Genomic DNA, 18005 nt, shown 5'->3' with positions numbered 1-18005 from the left:
TCTTTGTCAGTGGGCAAACTTACAAAATCAGCAAGGGATCAAATACTTATTTCCACCACTGTACCTCCTACCAATCCCCATCCTGTTAGACTGTCAATGAAATGCTTGGATGTTTTACTTATATATACTGTCATCTACCACATTTCCGATCTGACGAAGAAGGGCAACCTTCGAAAGCTAATCAAGAAATGTATTAAAGGTTATGTCCAATAAAAAAGGTATCATCTTATTTTCTTTCCCATGTTTTATTTTGTTTGATTTCTATTGATTACCAAAAATTACCTGAAATTCTTTATCAATTTATACCCCAAATTTCTGCACTACAGGAAGAGCCAACACATATGAAAGTACAAACTGTGTGTCCCACAGCCCCTCCAGCAGGACATAGAATAAGCTAGTGGTATCTTGTAGAGGCACATGGGAGTCATGTATCACCTCATGCCAGGAGCCTAAGAAATAAGATGGGGGAGTTGGAATATATTGCACTAAATGAAAAATTAGATATAATAGGCATCTCTGAGACCTGGTGGAAGGAGGATAACCAGTGGGACACTGTCATACCGGGGTACAAATTATATCGTAGTGATAGGGTGAATCGGATTGGTGGAGGGGTAGCATTGTATATTAACGAGAGCCTTGAATCAAATAGATTGAAAATTCTGCAGGAAACAAAACACTCCTTGGAATCACTGTGGATTGAAATTCCATGTGCAAAGGGGAAAAGGATAGTGATAGGAGTGTACTACCGTCCGCCTGGCCAGGACGAACAGACGGATGCGGAAATGTTAAAGGAAATCAGGGACGCAAACAAACTGGGCAACACAATAATAATGGGGGATTTCAATTACCCGCATATAGACTGGGTTAATGTAACATCTGTACACGCAAGGGACATAAGATTTCTTGATGAAATCAAGGACAGCTTCATGGAACAGCTAGTTCAGGAGCCGACAAGAGAAGGAAAAATACTAGACTTAGTCCTTAGTGGTGCTCATGATCTAGTGCAGGGGGTAACGATACGAGGGCCGCTTGATAACAGTGATCATAATATGATCGGTTTTGATATTGGCATTGAAGGAAGTGAAACTAGGAAATCAAGTACGCTAGCGTTTAACTATAGAAAAGGTGATTACGACAAAATGAGAAAAATGGTGAAAAAAAGACTGAAAGGAGCAGCTCGCAGAGTAAAAAACTTGCATCAGGCGTGGATGCTGTTTAAAAACACCATCCTGGAGGTTCAGGACAAATATATTCCACGTATTAGAAAAAAGGGAAAAAAGACTAAACGTCAGCCGGCGTGGCTAAACAGTAAGATAAAGGAAATCATTAGAGCCAAAAAACAATCCTTCAGAAAGTGGAGAAGAGAACCAACTGAAAGTAACAGGATAGATCATAAGGAATGCCAAGCCAAATGCAAAGCGGAGATAAGGAGGGCAAAAAAGGACTTTGAGAAGAAATTAGCGTTGGAAGCAAAAATACATAGTAAAAATTTTTTTAGATACATTAAAAGCAGGAAACCGGCCAAAGAGTCGGTTGGGCCGCTGGACGAAAATGGTGTTAAAGGGGCGATCAAGGAGGACAAAGCCGTAGCGGAGAAATTAAATGAATTCTTTGCTTCGGTCTTCACCGAGGAGGATTTGGGCGGGACACCGGTGCCGGAAAGAATATTTGAAGCGGGGGAGTCGGAGAAACTAAACAAATTCTCTGTAACCTTGGAGGATGTAATGGGTTAGTTCAGCAAGCTGAAGAGTAGTAAATCACCGGGACCTGATGGTATTCATCCCAGAGTATTAATAGAACTAAAAAATGAACTTGCGGAGCTACTGTTAGAAATATGCAATCTGTCCCTAAAATCGAGTGTAGTACCGGAAGACTGGAGGGTAGCCAATGTTACTCCGATTTTTAAGAAGGGTTCCAGAGGAGATCCGGGAAATTATAGACCGGTGAGTCTGACGTCGGTGCCGGGCAAGATGGTGGAGGCTATTATTAAGAATAAAATTGCAGAGCATATACAAAAACATGGACTGATGAGACAAAGTCAGCACGGATTTAGTGAAGGGAAGTCTTGCCTCACCAATCTAATGCATTTTTTTGAGGGGGTAAGCAAACATGTGGACAATGGGGAGCCGGTTGATATTGTATATCTGGATTTTCAGAAGGCGTTTGACAAAGTGCCGCACGAAAGACTCCTGAAGAAATTGCAGAGTCATGGAATCGGAGGTAGGGTATTATTATGGATTAAGAACTGGTTGAAAGATAGGAAGCAGAGAGTAGGATTGCGTGGCCAGTATTCTCAGTGGAGGAGGGTAGTTAGTGGGGTCCCGCAGGGGTCTGTGCTGGGTCCGTTGCTTTTTAATGTATTTATAAATGACCTAGAGATGGGAATAACTAGTGAGGTAATTAAATTCGCCGATGACACAAAATTATTCAGGGTCGTCAAGTCGCAGGAGGAATGTGAACGATTACAGGAGGACCTTGCGAGACTGGGAGAATGGGCGTGCAAGTGGCAGATGAAGTTCAATGTTGACAAGTGCAAAGTGATGCATGTGGGTAAGAGGAACCCGAATTATAGCTACGTCTTGCAAGGTTCCGCGTTAGGAGTTACGGATCAAGAAAGGGATCTGGGTGTCGTCGTCGATGATACGCTGAAACCTTCTGCTCAGTGTGCTGCTGCGGCTAGGAAAGCGAATAGAATGTTGGGTGTTATTAGGAAGGGTATGGAGTCCAGGTGTGCGGATGTTATAATGCCGTTGTATCGCTCCATGGTGCGACCGCACCTGGAGTATTGTGTTCAGTACTGGTCTCCGTATCTCAAAAAAGATATAGTAGAATTGGAAAAGGTACAGCGAAGGGCGACGAAAATGATAGTGGGGATGGGACGACTTTCCTATGAAGAGAGGCTGAGAAGGCTAGGGCTTTTCAGCTTGGAGAAGAGACGGCTGAGGGGAGATATGATAGAAGTGTATAAAATAATGAGTGGAATGGATCGGGTGGATGTGAAGCGACTGTTCACGCTATCCAAAAATACTAGGACTAGAGGGCATGAGTTGAAGCTACAGTGTGGTAAATTTAAAACGAATCGGAGAAAATTTTTCTTCACCCAATGTGTAATTAGACTCTGGAATTCGTTGCCGGAGAACGTGGTACGGGCGGTTAGCTTGACGGAGTTTAAAAAGGGGTTAGATAGATTCCTAAAGGACAAGTCCATAGACCGCTACTAAATGGACTTGGAAAAATTCCGCATTTTTAGGTATAACTTGTCTGGAATGTTTTTACGTTTGGGGAGCGTGCCAGGTGCCCTTGACCTGGATTGGCCACTGTCGGTGACAGGATGCTGGGCTAGATGGACCTTTGGTCTTTCCCAGTATGGCACTACTTATGTACTTATGTACTCAGTAACAATTTTAAATTGCTTGCTTTTAACTTGGCTGATATTGATATTTTATTTGCCTCTTTAAATATCTCACCACATTGTGTATCATCAAAGGCCTCCTTTCAAAATGCCTATCAATCCTGCATATAAAGCTAAAGCTAATGAACCTGTGCTGTTTAATTTCCTTAAATAAAGCTGTAATTAATCCCCTGACCTCTCGTTTCTGTATCCAGAGACACACTCCATTTGATTAAATTTCCTCTGCTTTAGTTCTTTAAAAGGCCCACTATTAATGCAGTGCCTAACTTATAAATATTGATAGAATTCAGAGGCTTTCAAATTATATGTCTGTGCCAGGGCCTCAAAAGTTCTCACATGCCTGTTCTGGAGTGGCTGTTTAAGCCCATCTCTCAAGTTTATTGTCTTGCCCAGTCAGGTCTACCCTAAAGCATAAATAAGAGGAGCTAGTAGGGCCTGCCAATTTTTACCCCATAGTGTAAGGATTCAATATTCTACCCAACCAACCACCACTGGAAGCAACTCATGGGGCACTGCATAAAGGGTTGTAAGGGAGATAATGCTGCTCAATTTGTATACTACTTACAATGTCAACACAATACGTAAATGTTATCTCAGCTAGGGTAGGAGTGGATAAACATGTCCTGCTGTAGTATGTGCAGCCCGTGTCACTCCTTGTGTGTGTGAGTGAGACTAACAAGAATTTGCACTTAACACGCATCATCCAAGTTGCTTTAAATGAGTTTCAGGACAGCTAAAATACTTAGGGGTGAGAGTTACAAATAACTCATCTGATCTGTTTCAGGCTAATTACGTTGCTTTAGTCAAAGGAATTCAGATGAATCTAAGAGTTTGGTGGAAGGAGGAACTATCATAAGTAGAGTGGCTTCTATCAAAATGAATGTTCTTCCTAAACTCCTTTATCTATTTCAGACTCTATCAATCAATATAAACCCATGGACCTTACAAAACTGGCAGCATACGATTTTTAAATTTGTTTGGGGCAGGTGACATCCCAGGGTGGCTAAATCAGTTATGATGAGGCATAGAGATATGGGCAGTATGGGTCTACCAGGCCTGAAGGTGTATATGAAGCTGCAAAAATGAGGCCTATTTGGGACTGGAAAGATGAAGTTTCAAGGAAACCTACCTTAAACAGGATTAGAAGAGGTGGATGTGGATTGGTTAGTGATAGAATACGAACAAGGATATTTTGTGTATAATATTTCTCACTACCACTCCTTTGATATCTTCACAATCCCCAATTCTCTCAGTGAATGGCTCCAGAGCAAATAGAAATGGGGATAGTGGACAGCCTTGCCTTGTCCCCCTGACCAGCTTGAAATTTCTCATATAGGCCTCATTTAATTTTATGTAGGTTTACTAGCATAGGGCACAATGAGGCAACAAAGAAAGCCAGTCCCAATCCTTTTTCTTTTTTTAATGGGCAACAAACATAAGCTCCCAATGCACCCTATCAAAAGCCTTTTCTGCATCTATTGCTAGTAACATTGAAGGTATTTTATCCTGCCGGGCCAACCAGACCAAATTCAATACCTGCATGATATGTATAGTTTGATATCGGGAGATAAATTCTACCTGATCTGGGTGAATAATATCAGGAAGCAAGATTGCTAGTTTGTTAACCAAAATCTTTGCTAATGTTTTAAGATCTATGTGTAACAATGAGATGGGGCAATAAGAGCCACAACAAGTGCTATCTTATCCTAGTTTACACCATATGGTAATCCCTGCCATGGTACCTGGTCAAAATAACCCCAACAAAATGACCCCGACAAAAAAGCTCCAAACAAAAAAACTCCCGACATAATAGCATGTATACATTTAACTCATAAGTACTGGAAATTTAAGCATTCCTCTGCTCAAACACAGATACTCTGCCCTGCATTGGCAAAAGGAAGCAAGTGCTTCAGTAAAAATAGACACTTGCTTCCTTTTGCCATTGCAAGACAGTACTCCTTAACAAGGGCACAGCCAGACCTCGAGGTGGGAAGGAGCTAGAACCCAAGGTGGGGGGGGGGGGGCACATTTTGGTCTGCCACCCTTTCGTCTCCCCCTCTCGCTGCCTCACTGCCTTGCTGCTCCTCACCCACTGCCACAGCTGTACATCTTGGCTGGCGGGGTCCCCAACCACCGTCAGCTGAAGCACTGCTGCCGCAAATACCTTGGCTGGCGGAGGTTTCACTAAAAGGAGCGTGCTGGACGTGAGGGAAAGAGTGAGCAGGGCCAGCGATGTGACGGCACTGGAAACCAGTGCTGGATGGAGGCTTCAGCTGGCGGGAGTTGGGGACCCCCGTCAGCCAAACTAGGGGCTCAGAGCTAATATAGGGGGGCCCAGGCCCCCATGGTCCTATGTAGCTATGCCACTGCTCCTTAATGCCACCTGACTGCCAAAAATGTCTGACAACACTATGGTATCAAATGTGCAAATGTTGAGCGAAAACACTGATTAGTCCAAGATTTTGTTGATAAGTTTGCAAATGTATACTACTGTGGGTGATACTCCTTAATAACATTTAAAAAATTAAATATATGAATTTCACAAGTATATGTACATACCAGCTTCCTTTTAATCCACAAATGAAGTATTATGTATGTAGGGGTAAGTTCACTTCCGGCCTCGGCCTTCTTATAAACATTCTAGACCAGGGGAGGACAACCTTTATACACAGAGGGCCCCATGAATGTCAGTCCAACCCCTAGTGGGCTATAATATTACATAATGCTGGAACTTGAACTGCACAGAGCTTCATAGACCTTTTGTGACAAATAATTAAAAATCTAGCTAAAAACAATGGAAAATGAACTTTGGAAAATAGAGTATTTAAACTTGCCAAAACTATGGTTAATGGCGTTTTCTGTGTATACTTCCCATGTTCCCGGGAGCCACATAAAATTCAATGGCGGGCCACATTTGGCCCATGGGCTGCAGGTTGCCCACTCCTGTTTTAGATAGTGCTCATTTTTTTAAGAGCCAGAATTAAAATACTTTCGTTGTTAAGGATGCTGTAAATGTGATTGTCGATCTGAAAGTTTTGTTAATACCAAGCTAGGTAATATTCTGCCAGCGGCGGTCAGTGATTTTTATAACCCTGTCCATCACAGGCAGAATTAGGCCCAGATATTCAATGTCAGGTCATAACTGTGCACCAACATTGAATATCCAGGCCATGCAAGAATGTGCTGGCTGCTAGATCTTATTTGGGCCCTGGCTGATACTCAACTGGAACCTGCTTATGACACTTATATGGGCCCCTCCATATAAGGGGAAACATGTCCCCCATCCCCTGATTCCGATACCCCTCCCTTCCCCTTGAGAGAATTAGATCCTCCAAGACTCCCCCTGCCTAACATTAAGATCCCTGGTAGTCTAGTGGTCCAATGGGCAGAAGCAATGCTAAGGGTGGAGTGGCATCATTTTACAACCTCTCCTTTCAGCCACTAGCCACCAATGAGGTTTGTCTAGTGCAAGGCAGGTTTATCCACTACTTAGGAAAAAAATTATTAATTATGTGATAATTTTATTTCCTTTAGTCCCAAAGGATCAGTCCAGAAAATGGGTTGTGACCATCCACCAGGAGGTGGAGATAGAGAACTCTGAGTTGTGCCTCATAAGCTCCTGTGCTTAGCAACCACGTCAGTATTCGATAACAAAGCAGTGAAAGAAAGTGACTTTCAGAGAAAAAACTCCAGCCTCTAGATAGAAAAAGAACTATGAAATAAAGGGCAAAACTCATGCCTTAGAAATAAAGGAACCAGAACAATACAAACACCCAAAATTATATAGAACCTGGAAAAACCGAAACCATCACAGAACAGCGGGCTGTGGACTGATCCTTTGGGATTAAAGGAAAGAAAATTACATAAGTACATAAATAATGCCATACTGGGAAAAGACCAAGGGTCCATCGAGCCCAGCATCCTGTCCACGACAGCGGCCAATCCAGGCCAAGGGCACCTGGCAAGCTTCCCAAACGTACAAACATTCTATACATGTTATTCCTGGAATTGTGGATTTTTCCCAAGTCCATTTAGTAGCGGTTTATGGACTTGTCCTTTAGGAAACCGTCCAACCCCTTTTTAAACTCTGCTAAGCTAACCGCCTTCACCACTTTCTCCGGCAGCGAATTCCAGAGTTTAATTATACGTTGGATGAAGAAAAATTTTCTCCGATTTGTTTTAAATTTACTACACTGTAGTTTCATCGCATGCCCCCTAGTCCTAGTATTTTTGGAAAGCGTGAACAGACGCTTCGCATCCACCTGTTCCACTCCACTCATTATTCTATATACCTCTATCATGTCTCCCCTCAGCCATCTCTTCTCCAAGCTGAATAGCCCTAGCCTCCTTAATCTTTCTTCATTAGGTAATTAACTCATTTTTCTTTCCATTACATCCCAAGGATCAATCCAGACAAATGGGATGTACAAAAGCAATTCTTAAAAGTGGAGGGATTGTGATATCCCTGTAGCGAAAGCCATGGCCCTGAAGGAAGCATCTGCTTGAGCAGACACATCCAAACAGTAATGCTTAAGAAAGGAATGAGAAGACCGCGTCATTGACCGACAGATTTCCGCCAACGAAACTGCCCTATACTCTGCCAAAGAATTCTCCAACGACCTGGTAGAATAAGCCTTGATGTGCATGGGGGCAGATCTATCCCTCAGAATGTAAGTTGAAGAAATAGCCTCCTTAAGCCATCGAGCCACTGCCACTTTGGAGGCCAGTAAACCCTTCTGGGGTCATGCAAAGAGGACAAAAAGATGATCAGTGGTAAGATAGCAAATAAGGACATACTTCACATCCAACAGTGACAGGAAAGCGTATTCTGCAGAATAGACCTTCCTGACAAAAGAAGGAAGAAACAGTCTTTTTGACATGAAAAGGAGCTACAGTCTTTGGCAAAAAGGATGGAACTCTCCATAGGGAAACTCCTGAATCAGAAAAGTGGAGAAAAGGATCCCTGCAAGAGAGAGCTTGAAGCTCAAACTCTCCATGCAGACAAAATGACAACTAGAAATACTGCCTTTAAAGTAGTGTCTTTGATAGTTGCCGAATGAAGGGGCTCAAAGGGGGCTGACTGAAGAACTTAAGAACCACTTGAAGACTCCTCTGAGGACAAATATTGCAGAAAGGGGGACGCAGATGAGTGACTCCCCTGAGGAATCGCACTATATCACGGTGGGCAGCCAATGAGGCATTCTGTATATGACAAGCCAACGTTGCCACCTGAACCTTGAGCGAATTGAGAGCCAAGCATTCTTTGAATTCCTCCTGAAGGGAGGATAAAATTTGAGACAAGGAAGCACAAAATGAAGAAACGCCATTCTGTGCAGACTAGCTCTCAAAAGTTCTCCACACTCTAGCAGAAGAAGAAGAAGTGGACCGTCTTCTTTCTCAATCGTGCTCTGTCAAGAGCCAAGCCTTAAGATCAAAGTGGGAGGGATCCTTTATAATGCCTTTGTATCGCTCCATGGTGCAGCTGCACCTTGAATACTGTGTGCAATTCTGGTCACCGCATCTCAAAAAATATATAGTGGAATTTGAAAAGGTACAGAGAAGGGCGACGAAAATGATAAAGGGGATGGGACGACTTCCCTATGAGGAAAGGCTGAAACAGCGAGGGCTCGTCAGCTTGGAGAGAAGATATCTATATAAATAATTCTCACCTCAAATATTCTGAAGCTCACTCTGTGGCAGGGAAACACTGAAGCCCTGTACTTAGGCTGTCACCACTCACCTCTCACTGTCACTCATGCACCACTCACTCTCACTGATAGACCCGCCCGCAGCCATGCCCCTTCCGCACATAATTCGCTACCTCAACGTTCTAATGAAGCTGCAACTTCCGGTTTTTGAGGTGGCAGAGATCGGAATTTTTCCTGAGGTGGCAGAGATCGGAATTTTTCCCCATGACTGTTTGCTCCGCCCTCACGTCAAACGTGATGATGTCGAGGGTGGAGCAATGACAATCTACCAATCGCATCGCTCCGCCCTCGATGTCATCACGTTTGACGTGAGGGCGCCGTTTCGCCTGCAACGGGGCAACGGGGAGTCAGCTGTTCGATCGAAACCACAAACGTCGGACGAACAGGCAGCCTGAAGGTCGGAGGCAGCGACAGAGCCAGCTAGCCCGGATGAACGGAGGGAGTGAGGCAGGCAGCCTGAAGGTCGGAGGCAGCGAGGGAGCCAGCCAGCCAGTCTCCACATGGCAGTGCAGGGGGGGGGTGCCCACGACCCTGAAGCACGGAGGGTAAGGCCAGGAAAAAGGGGAGGGGGATGGGAAGGAAAGGGCCTTGCTAGCGCCCGTTTCATTGGCCTCAGAAACGGGCCTTTCTTACTAGTGATATATAAAATAATGAGTGGAGTGGAATGTGTAGCCGTGAATCACTTGTTTACTGTTTCCAAAAATACTAAGACTAGGGGGCACGTAATGAAGCTACAAAGTCGTAAATTTAAAATGAATCGGAAAAAAAATATTTCTTCACTTAACATGTAATTAGATCTGGAATTCGTTGCCAGAGAATGTGGTAAAAGCAGTTAGCTTAGTGGGGTTTAAAAAAGGTTTGGATAGCTTCCTAAAAGTCCATAAGCCATTATTAAAATGGACATGGGAAAATCCACTGCTTATTTCCAGGATAAACAGCATAAAATATATTGTACTGTTCTGGAATCTTGCCAGGTACTTGTGACCTCGATTGGCCACTTTTGGAAACAGGATACTGGGCTTGATGGACCTTCAGTCTGTCCCAGTATGGCAACACTTATATAATAAGGAAGGAAGAGTCAACTGAGGAGCGATTTGAAGACGGATGAGGTCCGTATACCAAGGATGTCTGAGCCAGTCCATAGCTGGGATGACATGGAATCCTGTGCAACGTCCTTCCCATGAGAGGCCATGGAAGAAACACATAAATGAGGCTGTCCGACGGCCAAGGTTGTACCAGTGCATCCGTTCCTAGAGTCTTTTTCCCTGAAGCAGCTATAGAATCTGTGTACTTGTGCACTGAGTCTGGATGCCATGAGGTCCAGAACTGAAAGGCCCCACTGTGTGGAAATGAGGCAAAATGCAGTCTTTGACAGTTGCAATTCTCCCAGGTCCAGAGACACTGCTGAGAAATCTGCTTGTGAGTTCAGTGAATCTGCTATGTGAGATGCTGAAATCACTGGAATGTTCAGTTCCGCTGACTGAAAAAGAAGATGTGCCTCTTGGGCTAGAGATACACTTTGTTCCTCAGTGTCTGTTGATGTAAGACACGGCTGTGACATTGTCTGAGAGCACGCGCACCAGTCTCCCTTGAAGAAGAGGCGTAAAGGCTAGTAGAGCTTTCTGGACATCTTGAAATTCCAATTTGTTGATAGACCAGGAAGCCTCCACTCTCGACCAGTGGCCCTGTGCAGAGTGGTGGACATAATGTGCTCCCCATCTGAAGAAGCTGGCATCAGAGGTGAGAACACACCAACTGGGAGTCTGAAAGGGCAATCCCGCCTGAGTATGCACAGGGAGAAGCCATATTAGCGCTCTCCTCACGTCACTTAATTGATTCCCTATCCGTTTCCACATACAATTCAAACTCCTTTTATTGACTTACAAATGCATTCATTCTGCAGCTCCACTCTTATTGCTCCCTACACTCTTCCCCAGGAATTCCATACAACGGATAAATCTCTCTTATCTGTACTCTTCTCCTCCACTGTAAACTCCAGACTCACCATATGCTTGGAATAGACTTCGTGAATCTGTACGTCAACTCCAGCTCTGGCCGTCTTCAAATCTAGGATAAAGCCCACCTTTTTGAGGCTGCTTTTAGCTCCTAACTCTTATTCACTTGTTCAGTACCCATGTCTGTTTTATAATTCCCACCTTAACTAATTCCCTTATTTGTCCTGTTTGCTTGTCTTGATTAGATTATAAGCTCTGTCGAGCAGGGACTGTCCTTTACATGTTCGGTGTACAGTACTGCATATTTATATTTGTAGCCCACATTTTCCCACCTATTTGCAGGCTCAATGTGGCTTACATAGTACTGTAGAGGCGTTTGCCAATTTGGTTGATAGCAGATACAAAGTTATATTGTGGTCAGATGAGGTAGGTGTGGATCAGGCATCATGGGGTCAAAGGAAGTGAAGATATAAATTGTCCAGTACGATCATTAGTTATGCTGTGTTGCTGGGTGCTGGGATTTATGTTGGATCGGTGGGACAGGCCTTTTTGAAGAGGTGAGTTTTGAGTAATTTCCTGAAGTTTAAGTGGTCAGGGATTGTTCTCACAGCATTTGGGAGTCCGTTCCATGGTTATGCACTTATGTAGGAGAAGCTAGATGCGTAAATTGTTTTGTATCTTAGTCCTTTACAATTTGGATAATGTAGGTTTAGGTATGATCATGATAATCTGATTCTGTTTCTGGTTCGTAAATCTATTAGGTCTGTCATGTATCCTGGTACTACACCGTAGATAATTTTGTGCACCAAAGTGCAGATTTTGAAGATGATCCGTTCTTTGATTGGGAGCCAATGCAACTTTTCTCATAGGGGTTTAGCACTTTCGAATCGTGTTTTACCATATATCAATCTGGTGCTGTATTTTGGGCGGTCTGGAGTTTTTTTGTGAGTTGTATTTTACATCCCACGTATATTCCATTATAGTAATCTGCATGGCTTAGGAACATCGATTGTATTAGGTTTAGAAAAGTTTCCCTCAGGAAGAAAGGTTTTATTCGAGTTTCCACATTGCATAGAACATTTTCTTTATTACATTATTTACTTGGTTCTCGAGTGTCCGATCGAGTATTTTTAAGCTATCTGAAGTAGGGAATGTGTGTCCTGGGGTGCTTATAGTTGCGGGTTTGTACTTGTTGAGTTGTGATGAGAGGATGAGGCAGTGTGTTTTTTCAGTGTTCAGTTTCAATTGGAATGAGTTTGCCCAGGAGTCCATAATGTTGAGGCCATCATTCATTTCATTGGTTATTTCTGTCAAGTCCTGTCTGAAGGGAATGTAGATTGTAACGTCATCTGCATAGATGAATGGGTTGAGACCTCAATTGGACAAGGACTTTGTCAGTGGGGTCATCATCATGTTGAAGAGTATTGGTGATAATGGTGATCCTTGAGGTACTCCACAAGCTGCTTTCCACGGTGGTGATATGCTTGACTTTGATTTTACTTGGTATGTTGATAACACCCTCATCCTCCCCGTCTCATCTGCCCGCAACCTCGGAGTCATCTTTGACTCCTCTCTCTCCTTCTCTGCGCATATCCAGCAGATAGCCAAGACCTGTCGCTTCTTCCTCTTTAACATCAGCAAAATTCACCCTTTCCTCTCTGAACACACCACCTGAACTCTCGTCCACACTCTCATTACCTCTCGCCTGGACTACTGCAACTTACTCCTCACCGGCCTCCCACTTAGCCATCTATCCCCCCTTCAATCTGTTCAGAACTCTGCTGCACGTCTCATATTCCGCCAGAACCGATATACTCATATCACCCCTCTCCTCAGGTCACTTCAATGGCTTCCGATCAGATACCGCATTCAATTCAAGCTTCTCCTTCTTACCTACAAATGCACTCAGTCTGCTGCCCCTCACTATCTTTCTATCCTCATCTCCCCTTACGTTCCCACCCGTAACCTCCGTTCACAGGATAAATCCCTCCTCTCAGTACCCTTCTCCACCACCGCCAACTCCAGGCTCCGCTCATTCTGCCTCGCCTCACCCTATGCTTGGAACAACCTTCCTGAACCCTTACGCCAAGCCCCCTCCCTGCCCGTCTTCGCTTGAAGCCCACCTCTTCAATGCTGCATTCAGCACCTAGCCCTTACCGTTCAGTGAATCCAGACTGCCCCAATTTGACTGCCCCTATCGGACCGACCGTTCACTTGTCTATTAGATTGTAAGCTCTTTGAGCAGGGACTGTCTCTCTTTGTTAAATTGTACAGCGCTGCGTAACCCTAGTAGCGCTCTAGAAATGTTAAGTAGTAGTAGTATGTTCTGGTGGTAAGAAAGCCCTTGATCCAGTTAAGTACATTTCCATCAATCCCAAAGTGGCCAAGGAGTCTCAGTAGTATGTTGTGGTTTACCATGTCGAATGCGCTCGACATGCCCAATTGGAGGAGAAGTATGCTTTTACCTATGGTTATTTCCTGCTTGAATTTGGCCAGGAGAGTGACTAGTACAGTTTCAGTGCTATAGTGGGACCGGAATCCTGCTTGTGAATCGTGCAGTATTGAGAACTTGTCCAGGTATTCCGTAAGCTGTTTGGTCACCAAGCTCTCCATCAATTTTACTACTAGAGGGATAGACATAACTGGTCGATAGCTGGTGAGATCATTTGTTTTTTTTCTTGGTGTCTTTAGGTATTGGGGTAAGTAGGATGTTGCTCTATTCCTTGGGGAAGGAACCTTGTTGTAACATGAAGTTTAGGTAGGATGTGAGGTCTTCTATGAATCGGTTGGGGGAGTATTAAGTAGATGACTGGGACATGTGTCCAGTTTGCAGTGGGTGTTGGCGAACTTATGAGTCGCTTGTGTGACTGATTCAGTGGTGATTGAATGTTGACCAGGTTCGGTCAGCTGGGTATCCGCCGGAATTAGGTCCAGGTTCTCGAAGAAGTTTTCGATATCGGAGTTGTGATGAGGAAGGGTGCTGCGTAATTTTGTTATTTTGTCTTTAAAGTAGGTAGCCAGTTTGTCTGCAGGTGGGATGTGTGTGTTGGATGTGGTGACAGTGGTGGTGTCTAATAGCTTATTTATGAGTTGAAATAGTTTCTTGAGATTTGTTATCCGGTCCTAGTTTGGTTTTATAGTAGGACCTTTTGGTTTGTCTAATTGCATATTTGTATTTTATGTGTATTTGTTTCCATGCATTGAGTGTGTGTTCATCTTTTGTTTTTTTCCATGCTCGTTCTATTTTTCTGGTTTGTGTTTTGAGTTTTTTAAATTCGTCATTGTACCAAGGTATTGAGTTTTGTCTTCTTGATATTCTCATCTTTAAAGGTGCCATTTCGTTTAGTACGTTTCTGCATCTATCCTCCCATCGATTGAGGTAATGTATGGAGTCAGTTCTTGTTATCCATTCGTTGTCATATATCTGTTGCCAGAATATTTGTGGATCTATTTGCCCTCTCGTAGTGTAAGTTGTTTGTTCTGATCTTCGAGTTAATCCCTCCTTTCACCAATTTAAGGATAGGTTTAGTTTGTAGTGGTCGGTCCAATGTGTTTCTGACCATTTGATGTTTGTTATTGATAGGTTATGATTTGTGTACAGTTTGTGTGCTAGGAGGTCCAGTATGTGTCCCTTAGTGTGGGTAGTTTGTATGTGTGGTCATTTGAGATCCCAGGACTGTAAGAATTCTTTACATTCACGTACATTGGCGGAGTTGGGATCTTCTAGGTGAAGGTTTATGTTGCCTAGTATTAGTGTATTGGAGTTATTAACACAACATAGTAACATAGTAAATGATGGCAGAAAAAGACCTGCATGGTCCATCCAGTCTGCCCAACAAGATAAACTCATATGTGCTACTTTTTGTGTATACCTTACCTTGATTTGTACCTGTCCTTTTCAGGGCACAGACCGTGTAAGTCTGCCCAGCACTATCCCCACCTCCCAACCACCAGTCCCGCCTCCCACCACCGGCTCTGGCACAGACCGTATAAGGACATGAAGTCCGTGAAGATTGGCTGGCTTTCATTCCAATTGCCGGGTGGTCTGTAGAACAGGACGCAGTTCAGCTGATCAATCAGAGATTTGTTTTGGATTCTGAATGAAGCAATTTCTAGTTGAGGTGTTATGGACTCAGCGGTGGTTGCAGTAGTGAATTGTTCTCTATAGATTAGTGCAATGCCTCCACCTCTCTTTCAGGATCTGGTCCTGTGGGTGATTTTGTAATCTGGAGGGCATAGTTCGAGGATTATGGGGTCTTTTTGATTGTGGATCCAGGTTTCGCTGATGAAGATAAGATTGAGGTTTTCTGAATTAATCCAGTCTGATATTGTTGTTGTTTTGTTAACTACGGACCTGGCATTAATGTAACCTACTTGGATATTTTGGTATTGGGCTGTTAGGTTTGGTGTTGTATGGATTTTTGTAAGTTGTCGTTCGTTGGATGTTGTGTGTTTGTTGTGATCTTTTGTGCCATTTTGTTGGTATTGACCATGTTTAGATAATTTTCCTTTGATTTGGTGGGTATCCATTTGGTGAAGTGTGGAGTGTTTGATCAGTCTTTGGTGGTTTTGTAGGATGGGTATAATATTATATTCTGTAAGTGGGATGGTCAGTGTGAGTGAGTAGATTGCTAGGAGTATTCTGATTATATTCATATTGGTGTCAGTTTGGGATAGATAGGTTACTCACAGTCAAATGCTCGGGGGTGATGTCCTGGGCGCAGAGTCCTATAATTCTGGACAGCGTTTTGCTGGTTGGAGGCAGAGAGGTTCCATTAGAGAGGGCGTTCAATGCAATCTGAACTGCCTGTTAAATAAAGGATTTCTCTAGAAGTCTCATATACTTTATTCCACAGAAAGAAGGAAAGAAAAGTAACTTAGATGATCCTGCATTAGGGTGCTCCCGTCTCTCCGCTCCACCCCGCTGCTGCAGTCATCCGAATCACGGGTGTTCCGGGCCCATTGCTGTGCTGTTCCTGTCTCGCTGCTCCTCCCCGCCGCTGTAGATGACCGAGTCTCGGACGCTGTCAGCCAAGCTCCAGGATGTATCGGCAGCTGCCCCCGGAATGGCTCCCACCTCCCCTCTGATACCGCACCGGACTCTCCCTTAGATTTTGTGGGGCAGCAGCGAGGCGGCAGGGTCAGATGCAGAACAGGATATTGCAAGTCCTGGCTACAGGATTACTTCCTACTTCACCAGGGTAATGCTGTCCTATTCACTGGCTTCCAGTCAAGTGTCCATGGTGTTCCTCTTTCCTATCTGTCACTATTTTTTTATTTTTCTGCTACCTACACACCATGTCTACTAGCGCTATAGAAATGATAAGTAGTAGTAGCAGCAGTAGTACTATATGAAATTTATAATTATGATAGGTTTATATGTGAACTGTTCTGAGCTATTAGTAGCCATCAAAGTAAAATGAGTTGTTATATACTAGAGAACCAGAAGGGAGACAACTGGGCAGACTGGATGGACCAACTGGTCTTTATTGTCCATCATCTGGTATGCTACCTTAGCATTTATAGCTAAGCATATTATTATTCAAAATATCTCCTTGCAAATAGACAACAGACCTTTTATAAAGGAAAATTGGACTACACAAATTTTGCAAATGTAATTAAAAGAGCTAAACTGTCAATCGAGTTTAATGCATCATAAAGAAGTAAAACTACATTCGCATATTTAAGACAAACATTTTTTTTCTATGCACACTATCAACTCGAAGTATCCTTTTCAAAAACTACTTTAACAGTCCAAAACACTTTTTTAAAAAAGAAATTCTTCACTTATTCAAACTTCACATTTCTCTTTTGTTTTTCTTTTCTTGTCATTTGAGAAGAAAAAAATAACCATTGAACCCGAAAACATTTACATCCACATTAGAATGCATAATTGGCATACAATAACCAAAGTATAACAATTGTGTATTACTTTGCTTTGTTCATCAATAAAAGAATATAAAAATCTTGTTTTTTCCCAGTGTTGTGTATTAAAATAGATTTGTATAGTACTGCACAGTTTCTCCCGGAGCTGTGAAAATAGTTGAAGGGACCATGTGCTACCTAGCATGATAGGCAACTGCAGAGGCTAATCCTTTAATTTCTTCATTCAGCACCATGTGAATTGCTCATGTGAAGCTGCCTTATGTTATTATTGTATTCACCTTTTCTATTCCATAATACCTATCTTTGATAAGTAATAAGAAATCATAATGAATGAATATAATTAACCAGATGTATTTTATAATATAATAATAAAAAATGGTTTGCCCATCACTAAGTTCCAAGGTAGGCCTCAGGATCATGGCAAAGGTCTGTGGCTTACTAGGTACCAGATTGACCCTTATAGTTTTAGGAAGACTAGAGCCAGTGAAACAAGCAGATGCTTTTCAATTTTCTTCCAGGCTAATGCTGTCCACTTAAAAATGTATTGTGATTTTTAAAAATCAATAACTTAAAAAACCCCAGAAATTAAAATTTTCAAAACCAACAAGTGGTCAAAATTTTGCAGCTAGTCCTTCCCAAAATCTCTTGATATAATTGATGAGAAACTCCACTTGAGGCAGTTGTTTTTCTTCTATATCATTTAGCAGAGATTTCTGCAAGCAAAAAAGAAATCATTTTTTTCACAATACATAATTTACAATAAAAAGGCAGTACAAAAATGTAAAGTTATTTTTTGGCATATTGTCGGTGCTGGCAAAAAAGGAAAAGAAAAGTAGAATATTTTGCTTAAAAAATAACAAATATTTCTCAAGATCAATAAATAAAAATGAAAAACAACCTGTCAAAGATACCCACTGTATGATTTATGCTAAATCTTGCACAAAGTCTCCATGAGAAAAGTACATCAATAGCAAAATAATTAAAAAGAACCTGCAAGAGTAAGGGATTTTAGAGTTATACCTCTTTAAGTACTTCAGTACGCAT

Source organism: Microcaecilia unicolor, chromosome 9, assembly GCF_901765095.1.
Source record: "Microcaecilia unicolor chromosome 9, aMicUni1.1, whole genome shotgun sequence".
NCBI lineage: Eukaryota > Metazoa > Chordata > Amphibia > Gymnophiona > Siphonopidae > Microcaecilia > Microcaecilia unicolor.
This window is presented reverse-complemented; position numbering follows the sequence as displayed.